General features: G+C 43.2%; 1 long non-coding RNA gene across 1 annotated transcript; it reads left to right on the forward strand.

Moving 5' to 3' along the window:
* The first annotated feature begins 5,666 nt into the window (after positions 1 to 5,666).
* On the forward strand, positions 5,667 to 6,959 carry LOC109299434. Its single transcript, XR_002097841.1, has 2 exons — positions 5,667 to 6,296; positions 6,343 to 6,959. It is a non-coding gene; the product is annotated as an uncharacterized LOC109299434 (long non-coding RNA).
* Positions 6,960 to 11,672: the final 4,713 nt, after the last annotated feature.

An 11,672-nucleotide genomic window follows, 5' to 3' on the forward strand; every position in this document is an offset into this window, starting at 1 on the left:
CCCCGGGGCTGACTGCGCGGGGCCGGAGCCTGGGGGCGGAGCTTCCCCCCCCAGGAGCCCTGGGCTGAGCTCGGCCCGGCCCCCTGGAGCTGACGGGTGCGGTGCGGCGCGGAGCGGAGCTCGCCTGGGGCCCTGAGCGCCCTAATTCTGATGAGGATTTTCGATTTCAATGTCACTCCGCCCTGCCCGTGAAACTGCAGTGACAGTGAATACAGTGTGGAGAATACGGTATGGACAACACAAATGTGATCTTATATTAATGACAAATATCTGAATACACTATGGATAATACAAATATTAATTACAGATATCTCAATACGATATGGATACTACAAATATTATCTTAATAACAAATAAATATGATATGGGTAACACATCTATTGATTACAAATAAATACGATCTGGATAATATACATACTGATTACAAATAGCTCAATATGGTATGGATAATACAAATATTATCTTGTATTAATTACAAATAAATACAATATGAAACATACAAATATATTAAATACAAATATCTCAATACGATATGGATAATACAAATACGTTAATTACAAATTTCTCCATTACAGTATGGATATTTATACAAATATTAATTATAGATATTTCAATACAATATGGATAATACAAATATCGTCTTATATTAATTACAAATATCTCAATACATATGGATAATACAAATATCATCTTATATTAATGACATATCTCAGGACACTGTGGATATTACAGATATCTCAATACGATATGGATAATACAAATAATATTGATTTCAAATATCTCAATACAATATGGATAATACAAATATTATCTTCTATTAATTACAAATATCTCAATGCGATATGGATAATAGAAATATTCAGTGGAATTAATTTTTATAAAGTGTGGGGCCCTGGGTGGTTGCCCAGTTTGCCCTCCCCTAAGGCTGCTACTGATTGCGCTCTTGGGGCCATAAATGCAGGCTGGCTACACATGCAACGCAGTCCCTGTGCCATAAAAGTGACTCTCCAGCTGTCCAGAGAGCCAAACCCCCATTAAGTTAGTGCTTGAAGATGTGTAGTGATCACCAGCACCAGTCTGGCACTGGTTCCCGTCCAGCTAGGGTTACCAGCCCTCCAGGATTGCCTTGGAGTCTCCAGAAATTAAATATAAAGCTCCGGGATACTGCTAAAAGTCACCCGGGAGAAAAATGATAGGCCATCCCTTAAAATAAACATGAAATGTTGAATCCAGTTTATATAGTAGTCCAGTGGGTTTTTAAAATGTAATAGTAATGTGTACTTGCCTTCTCATGCCATGTCATTATGTCATGTAATGAAACCTCCCAAAGTGATTTAAACAGAGTTGGCAACCCTACGTCCCCCTTTCATTTGAAGGCTTAGCAGGGCCCTGCCGTGGCAGAGGGCAGATGCTGGAAGGGGGCAGTGAGCAGGGGGGTTTTCCCCTGTTCCTCTCCCATTTGCAGCCTCTAGCATTTAAGGTCCCAGCGATGCAGAGGCTGTGTTCATGGCTCCCATGTTCACCCTGGAGCACCTCATGCACTCCCTTGCCACCTAATTAGGCAGCTGTGGCACTTTGGCATCTACGTGCAGTTGTACTCCACCCAGCTTGCAAAACTGAACACAAATATACAGACTGTCCTCGGACTTATGACACAATTGGTTTCTGAAAACTGCATCTTAAGTCGAAACATTGTAACTCAGAACCAATTTTCTCATAAGAAACAATGTTATAAATGGGGGATTGGTTCCTGAACCAAAGGTTGGTGTCCTATTTTCACCAAAAATACCCCAGAATTTTGTACTCGATCAATTATAGATGAGTAATATACATTAATATATTTATATTGTAAGTAGCAATCATGTTGATTTGGAAGGGCTTCTTTGAAGTGACTTTGCTGGACTTTTTGAAGGGTTCTTGGCTGGAGTCTTCTCAGGAGTCCTGGCTTTTTCTGGAGTCTTGTCTGCTTTCTTAAAGAAAGTGTCTAAGGAAGTTTGGACAAATGCTGTCCAGGGAGATGAGCCAACTTGTTCGCTGGCGTGGTGTTGCATCAGATCAAGCATTGAAAAATCAAAACTGACATCATAAAGTTGAAACATAAAGTTGTAAGTGCGAAACATTGTAGCTCGAAATGTTGTAAGTCAAGGACTGCCTGTATGTGGGTTGCCCTGCTTTATGCCATGTCATCCTACATCTAGGATGAAGGCACGTGATAAAAAGTGTATCAGTACTAATGGTTTTTAAGGACCCCAAGCAAGGTGGAGTAGGATCTCATTTAAATTACCTGGAAAGGCAGAAAAAGGTTTCAGGCCTGCGAGTGATTAAGGGAGCACAAACCCATGAAATCCTAGGTAGATGGACTGTGTTCAGCACCTTGCAGTCTTGAGCGTTTCTGTCAGAACATCTCTGTGCTTTATGAAGGCGACCAGGTGACTAGCAAGGGTGAACTTGAGCTAAGTCTTTACAAATTAGATACTATATATGATATCAAGAAAGGATTTGAAGACACAGTGGAGACTGCTCTTTTGCTTGTGAAGAATAACACTCTAAAACTTTATCTGAGAAGAAGAAATAGGTTTAAAAGGGATCGGCATGTACCATAACTGCAATGCTGGATCTTTCATTTAAGGGTAAAAATGAGGGCAGTTTCCCTGAGGGCTGACACATGACACTGTCAAGATGTTCTGTTATGATTACTTTTGCAACATGCTGCCATCACCTCACTGCAGGGCAAACTCAGCAGTCTTCTGTTGCAGCCATTAGAGTCTGCCTCAGGTGGCAACATCTCTTCCTTAATTGCTTCACAAGCCTAATCCTTAACAACATCTGCTACTGCTTGGGCTTTTTTTTTTTGTTAGCAAAAAGGCAAAATAATTCTGTCTCATGTGCATCAACATGATTTGGTATCCTATACAGAAAAAGTTGGCTCATCTGCTAGTTTTTTTTACTCTTTACCCAGTAGAACAATCCACTAGTATTTATTAATCTCACAGAAATAAGCCTTGAGGGAGATCCATTGGTGATTTGGAAATAGAAGGGAAGACTGTTCCGATCTGGCTAAGCTTGCCAGCATCTAACATTCATGAAACGTAATGCTGACAATTTCTGTTGATGAGACTCTGTTAGCCTAATTTAGCCTCTGTTAGCCTCATTTAATGCACGTTATGGGCATGTGTCTACACGTGTGCGCCCTTAATATGCATTAAAATGGTGAAATTAGGCTAATCGCACTTAAATTTGATACCTGCAAATGCAGGTATCAAATTTAGGCGTGATTAGTTAAAGCGCATTAATACATGTGTAGACGTGACCCAACACTAACTTCAGTGCTGGGTCTGCCCAGCCACTAAGGGCACATGGCAGGGCTGCAGGGACTTGGCACTAACTTTAGGGACTTGGCACTAACGTTAGTGCCCAGTCCCTGCATGTGTAGATTCATGTAAAAAATTCCTTTATGCATCTTAGCTTAATGCTCATTAAATGTATTGGTGCTTAAATGCATGTGTAGATATGCCCTGTATTATGCTATTCTGCTTCAGAATCTGAAAAAACTAACCCACCAGTAGTAGATGAGAATGTGAAAATTCTAGTTTTTCTTTGAAAATGCGTTTGTGAAAGAGAACCCAGTGAGAAAGGAGAATCAGACCATCTTAGTTGTACTCTTCTTCCAAGAAACATTTAACATGAACAAATGGCTGGTGAAAAGCTTTCTGAACTTAATTTTTTTCTTCAAGGTTTTTAATTTCTAATTTGCAAATTATTAATTTGCAAATTCAGGCACAAATCATACATCTCCTGATGCAGACTTCAAACATCCCAATTTGCAAGTACAGGTTTCCCTCGATTTATGTGGGTTCTTTATATGCGAATTCACTCTTATGAGATGAGCATATTTAGACCCATAATTCATTATATGCAAGGTAAATTTGCTCTTATGCGATCAGCATAGACACCCTGCTGCCCAAGCAGGTAAGTCTGTGTGGAGAAGGGGGAAAGGGCCGTGGCCCCACTCACCGCAGTCCTGGCTGCAGTGGCCCTGGGAGCACCTGGCGCCAGCTTGTCCTCACTCACCTTAGCTCCTGGGTTGTGCCATGCCCTGGTGCAGGCAGCTGGAGTTGGCTGCTCCCGGGGCTGCTCCCTGCGCTGTGCCCCGCGCTGCCTGGGGCTCCACTTGTCCACACTCACCCCAGCCCATGCTGGAGTGGCCCCAGAAGCAACCAACACAAGCTGCCTTCACCAGGGCACAATGCAGCTCAGGAGCAGAGGTGAGTGGGAACAAGATGCAGGGGGACAGGTGAAGCATGGTGCAGCCCAACGGCTGCAAGCTGTTGGTGCTGGCTGCTCCCGGGGCCACTGCAGCTGGAGCTGGGGTGAGTGCCGCTCAGCTGCCTCTGCTTTGTTGCCTTGTAGAGCCCCGGGAGCAGCACCTCTCCTGCCCCTTCCTTAGGCCCAGCCTCACTCCCTCTCTCCCTTCCTCTCTGCCATGGGAACCTATTCCTATTTGTTACATTGTAAAGTGGATTTGCTTTATGCAAATTCAACTTATGCGCCATTCTCTGGGAATGCGTGTACCTCATAAATCGAGGGAAAACGGTATGTTTACTCAGGGGTTATGTTTCAATCTGCTTTGAAACCAAGGGTTGTGTACAAAATACATACATTTAGATTTTGAATGCTGCAGTGAGCAATAATGATATCTTTTTGGTTTGGTCTACCTCTAATATAATTAGCACATGAAAAATGTTGTTATATTTCAGGTATGCTTTCAATCACCCCAAGTATAACTATGTTTCTTGAAGGGTGTTACTGTATTTTCTCACAAACTGCATGCCCCAGAATATAATACACATCTTGTTTTTGAAAGAATGAAAGAAAAAAAAAAGAATCTTTCAGAGTTATGGCTGCATAGAGCAGAGATCGAACCTAATTGGCTGACTTACCTGTTCTTTTTTGCTTAACTGAAGCTGAAAGGCTAGGTGCTGCTGAAGACTGGTCTTCATGGGTAGATCTATGATTTTAGAAAGAGCGAGTGCCTCCAAGGCTGAGAAAATATGGTACCGCCCTTATAGTAGCCATAAGCAACAGAGTAATCTAGAACAAAAATCATAAATATTTTAAATCAAAACAAGATCTTTTTACATATAGGTTCTTTTTATTCAAATGAGAATTATTTCAGAGATTTCCTATGACTTGTTTTATACAGGAGGTCAAACTACATGACTGAACTGGTTCTTTCTGTCTTTATAATTTGCAGTTCTGTCTTCACTGAAGTATATAAAATTCAATTCTGTTTGTAAATAACCCTTATTTTCATAATGGGCTGAAAATATTTTATCCATTTTTGATGCAGTTTGGCTAATAGTTCTGAACTTTCCTAAATTCCTCACTGTCAAATTAAAATGGAGACTTTGCAGCCATTAAAATATTCCACTTCTCATCCCAGTTTCCTCTGTCCCAGATGTCTAATCCCTAGGGCTGTCCCTAGCGGGGGGCGAATCAGAGCAACCACCCTGGGCCCTATGCTTTGGGGGGCCCCGCAGAGCCGGGCGGAGCAGCCGTATCCAGCTGCTCGCTACCCTCCTGCTGCCGACGCTGCTGCTGCCAATGGCTACAGCAGCTTTTTCGGATCCAGGGTGCGCAGGATCAGGGCGGGGACAGGGGCAGGGCCTTGCACAGGCTGATTTACCCCAGGCCCCGCACCCTGCTTGGGTCAGCTCTGCCAATCCCAATACATTTTTTTGTCAAGATTTTCCTCCTGGATAAGTAATAAGCATTCCTCACTTATTCTGTTCTTTAAATGGAGGGGCAATTTAAAAATCATTAAGGGAATGTATTCGGATTCTCCTTCCTGTTACAGAAGTGTAAATCTGGAGATCCCATTAATAGTTATTATCAATTTACACTAATATAATATGAGCGGTTTTCAACCAACTCTCTTTTTTCTAGATGTCTGGTCATGAAATGGTGAGATGACAATTTTATTTTTACATTTAAACATATGGGTTTAAATGCAATGTTTGTATTCTTACCTGGTGTATGTGGGATTGAAGTGTATTGCTGTAGCCCAGGGATACATGTTGTAGCTGTGTTGTCTGCAGGCCAAAGTTCTGATTACTTTTGCCCATGCATTTCAAACCTACTATACTCTTCATCCCATGACCTTCAGTACAGAGTCAAAGGTATAATCTTTCTTGAATAAACCTACTTTTATTAAACAACTTATGGCCCTTCCCTTTCTTCCCTCCCCCTCGATTTTTGTGTTCTTTTATAGCAAGTCAGCCATAATAAGTCAACAAGTCTACAAATTCCCTGAAAGGGATTCAGCAGTTATCTGTTAGGGAGTGCCAAAACAAAGTCATATACCATGTATTTAATAATGAGCACCTCTGTTATTTAGCAAGTGAGATCATCTTCTACATTAACATGCACATCAAATAACGTTTGATAAACTAATGGCATACATAGTTAAGACTATACTCTTGAAGTATGTTGTTCTGATGCCAAGATCCTGCAATCTCTGTGTATGAGAGCCAGTTTTTGCCCACAAACACCTTTTTTGCTGTCTTCTACATGTGCTAGAGAACAATTCCAAGAATGTGAACTGATACTTTATTACAGCTATGTCATCCATTCTTTCGGCAGGCAGAAAAGCACAGACATTACACAGAGGTCTCTTTCTTTAGTTTTTTCAAACCATTCTAATTGTGTAGCCTTACTTTTGCTTTATAGTCGGTAGTTTTTTTAATTTGCATTTTCCTGGAGAATTTTAGTCTACCCGTGGAGCTAAAAAAAAAGAACTATGCAGTCATATTTGTAACATGGTATTTGTTACAAAAAACTTATAAGCACAAACACATTGGATTGGTGATACCATGGTGTTCATATAATGGGTATTTGGTGGGATTTTGCTTGCACTAGCCTCATACAGTTTTTCAGGTGCAGCGGGTGTACCTAGATTTACAAATGATTTACATCAGCAGTCAGTTGTGCCATAGGTTGAATAAGTTGTGATCAGTAGCTGAGTTTTGACAGTTCAAACTGAGATAAGCCATTTGACTTATGTGATGTAATGTGATACAAAGGGTTTTGTTCTGTGCAGGTTGTTGTATAAGTTTTGTGTGGCAACAACTGGATGGCTTATGGATGATAGTCTGTCAATAAAACTATTACTGTTTTATAATCACTTGTGATTATAATCACTTGTGATTATAACCAACACTGAGGCTAAAACAATAGCTTCTCTTTTAGGTTGAAACTTGTTTAGATGTTAAGGTCTTCTCATTCCTTCTTCTGAGTTTGCACATTATGGGTGCTATAAAAATAATAACAACTATCATTCTGCTCTTACCACTATCATCAGGAGTTCCAATTAATAGGATATATAATGATACTTTTGGGGGTTATTGACATGTGAACTAGTGATCAGGGGATGAAATGACCTATCACCTTGACCAGCTAACTTTTTAATATTTTTGACCTTCCATTATCCTTTTCCTTCCATGTTTTCATTATTTATATCAATTTTCTGTATATTTATGCCAAGCACATTCCTTCCCTTTCTTTCATTTCTTTGATCTTTGCTTCTCAGGATACAAGAACCTGAGAATATGACAATATAATAAATGAACCATGAGTGCTCACATGTATTCTTTTTTCCCGATGTCCTTTTCTTTCTACTCAAGATTTTTGAAGGTTGCCATGACTACAGTAAAGCGATTCAATAAGATATTGTCTGTTTCTATTTCTGTATGACAATCCATAAGAAGCAAGTCAATGAGCAAAAGCAATATCACCAAAAGTGGCATAAATATACCATTTGGAATGATTTATCTTTAATATTTGTACTGTTTAATTAATCAGAATGGCATTCTGACTCTTCTGAACTCATAGCACCCGTTCAAGCTCATCCTAGACCTTGTTCCTCTGGCTAAGTCTAACCATTCAATACTGCTAATCATGATTTTGTTCTCCTACTGTAACCTGGATTTTTCTGGCACCTTTATTGTTGTATCTTCTCCAAACCTTGCACTGATTTTAATACATGATGCATTTTAATGGGCACTCTCAAGGCAATAGTCTGTCTTTACAATTGTGTATTCCTCATATAATCCCCCAAAACAGCGGACCAAATGCATTCTCAGGCCACATCCAGATGAGCACGAACATTTGTTTCCCCAGGGACAGGTAGCAGTGGCACACCTTGTGCCCTCGCTACTTGTCCCTGGTGTAACAATATATATATATGCAAAGAGGAAAGGCAGAAGGGCTGGCAAGCTCCCTTGCAGAAGACACTAGCACAACTGTTTCTGAAAATGCTAACCAATCAGTTCGTGCACAGCTTCTCAGGAAATCGAGGGTGTTGGTTGGAGGCCTCAGCTGCCTGTACACCAATGCCAGGAGCATGGGGAACAAGCAGGAGGAGCTAGCCCTCCTGCTCTCTAGTAGGCAGTATGACCTGGTAGGGATCACAGAGACCTGGTGGGACTCCTCACGATTGGAGTGTAGTCGTAGAGGGCTACACCCTGCACAGAAGGGACAGAGTAGGGAGAAAAGGTAGAGGGGTATGCTCTCTACATGAGAGAGCAGTACACCTCTCTGGAGGCTGACATTGGCTCCAAAGATAAGCAGCTTGAAACCCTCCAGGTCAAGCTCCAGGGTAGGGTGGGGGGTGAGGTGAGAGAAATCTAACTGTAGGCATTTACTACAGGCCGCCAACCTGAGGGGAGGAGCTGGATCTGGAGTTCTCTCGAGGACTGACAAAGGCCGCATGTGCAAGGGACTTGGTTATAATGGGTGACTTCAATTACCTGGACATAGATTGGGAAGAACGCTTGCCTAGGTCAGATCATTCATGTAGTTTCTTGACTGTGATGAAGGAGCTCTTCCTGACCCAGGAAGTGCAAGGGCCAACCAGAGGTAACAGTCTTCTAGACTTGGTCTTGGCCAAGAGAGATGATCTGGTGTATGGCTTGAACATTGAGGGTAACCTGGGTGACAGCAACCATGAAATAACCAGGTTTACTGTCTGTTGCAAAGTCAATAAATCAACCAGCAGGACTGAAGTCCTGGACTTCAAAAATGCTAACTTTGACAGGCTCAGAGCATTAGTAGGGGAGGTGATGGGGGACCAGGAAGGCAAAGCAAATGGGGTACACGAAGAGTGGTCATTGCTCAGGGATACGATCGTCAAAGCACAAAAGAAAACTGTTCCTGCAAAGAGGAAAGGCAGAAGGGCTGGCAAGCTCTCCTGGCTTAGTAGGGACATTGGGGTCCTCTTAAAAAAGAAAAAAGAGGTGCACACACAGTGGAAGCTAGGGACAGGCCTCAAGGAGGACTATACAACAGTGGCCAGCACTTATAGGGAAATGATCAGGAAAGCCAAGGCGGTGATGGAGTTTAAGTTAGCTATGGGAGTTAAGGACAATAAGAAGTCCTTCTTTAGGTATTCAGGCAGTAGAAGGAAAACAAATGGGAGTGTGGGACCCTGCCTAACACCTCGGGACAGCCGGTAACCGACATTCAGGAAAAAACTGAACTCCTGAATGCCCACTTTGATTCAGTATTTCACCTGACCATGGGGAAAGTCAAGCGAGATAAGGCTCATAGGGGAAGGCTGTCAGTCCCAGCATGTCCCACTGTGGATGCTGAGCGAGTGCAATACCAACTAGAAAAGCTAGAGATTTGTAAGTCAGCAGCACCAGATGGACTCCATCCGAGAGTGCTGAAGGAGCTGGCTGAGGTCATCGCAGAACCCCTGGCAAAGCTCTTTCAGAATTTGTGGTGCATGAATTTGGAAATCCTTGATGACTGGAAGAGGGCCAGCATTGTGCCCCTCTTCAAGAAGGGGAAGAGGGAGGACCTGGGCAACTATAGGCCAATCAGCCTAACCTTCATCCCAGGGAAAATCCTGGAAAAGCTCATTAAAGAATCAGTGTGCAATATGCTCACGGAAGGGAAGATTCTGAATGACAGCCAGCATGGCTTTGTTGTGGGTAGGTCTTGTCTTACCAATCTCATCTTCTTCTATGACCAGCTCTCTCGCCGCCTGGACACAGGTGACAATATATACCTAAGTTTCCAAAAGGCTTTTGATCTAGTATCTCACAATATGCTTGTGGGGAAACTGGAAGATTGTGGGCTCAGCTGCTCAATGATTCAGTGGGTGGGAAACTGGCTATATGGTAGGACTCAGAGTGTTCTCATGAATGGATCTGTATTGTCCTGGCAGGAAGTGGCCAGCGGTGTCCCTCAGAGGTCTGTGCCTGGACCGGTGCTTTTCAACATCTTTATCAATGATTTGGATGGGGGAGTGAAAAGCTTGCTGGCTAAGTTCGTGGATGACACCAAGTTACGGAGTAGTATGGTCACGTCAGAAGCTAGGTTGCAGATGCAGGCAGACCTGGACAGGCTCGAGAACTGGGCAGACCGGAACCAGATGAAGTTTAACATTTCCAAGTGTAAGGTGCTCCATCTGGGGGCAAACAACCCTCAACATATATACAGGCTTGGTGGTGACAGCTTGACTTGCACCACAGCCAAAAGGGACCTAGGGTAATGATTGACCAGTGTATGAATATGAGCTGTCAGTGCGAGGCGGTGGCCAGCAGGGCAAATAACACGCTGTCATGCATCAACTGATGCATCTCGTGTAAAACTAAGAAGTGGTACTCCCGCTGTACTCAGCACTGGTGACACTGCAGTTGGAGTACTGCATCCAGTTCTGGGCGCTGCACTTCAATAAGGATGTGGAAAAACTTGAGAGGGTCTGGGAAGGAGCCACCCATATGTCAGGGACTTGCAAGGCAAGCCATATGAGGAAAGGCTGAGGGACCTGGGCCTCTTTAGCCTAAAGAAGAGAAGGTTGAGAGGGGACTTGATAGTGGCTTACTGCAATATCAGATGAGTGCATCAGGAGCTTGGTTCACTAGGGCAAACCCAGGGAAGACCAGGACCAATGGATACAAACTCCTGGAAGGCCGCTTCAGGCTTAATACCAGGAAAACCTCCTTCACAGTCAGGGTGTCCAGACTGTGGAATAAACTCTCTCCAGAGTGCAGTCACCTACCCTGGAGGTTTTCAAGAGGAAGCTAAACAGTCACTTTGGTGGGGTCACCTAACCATAGTTGTCTTCTTGCCTGGAGTGGGGGGCTGGACCTGATGATCTGCAAGGTCCGTTACAATCTATGCATCTATGACGTGTGCTTGTTTCTGCATTTGTTCTAAAAGACAGTTTGTACCAATAAAATGAAGTAATAAGACAGAACAATATTTATTTGAAGGTATGAGTGGGTATTATGTAGCTTCAGGGTCAAATGCAGCCTATAGAACAAGATAGCATGGAACCCCAGATGTCTTCTCTCCTAGTTGCAGTGAGGAGCAGAGGCGTAACACCCAGGGTCTTCCCCTTGGGTAGCAGGGGATGGGGCAGTAGCAGAGACTGGTCTGGCCTCACTGGCAGCTCTGCCTGTGGTTCATATGGCCCTTCTAAGTGGGCACCCAGGGCTGATGCTCTGGTCACCCACTTCTCATTATCTACTGGCGAGCGCACAACTCCTCAGTGGGCACTTCTACACAAGATGTTTACTGCAGAGCTGCCTACTTAGCTCCACAGTAAAGTCTCAGCGTCTACAGCCCTATTAGCGCAGCCCAATTAGGTCACAGTAAACTAATAA

Source organism: Gavialis gangeticus, unplaced genomic scaffold (assembly GCF_001723915.1).
Source record: "Gavialis gangeticus isolate Ggan-Ray unplaced genomic scaffold, GavGan_comp1, whole genome shotgun sequence".
Lineage (NCBI taxonomy): Eukaryota > Metazoa > Chordata > Crocodylia > Gavialidae > Gavialis > Gavialis gangeticus.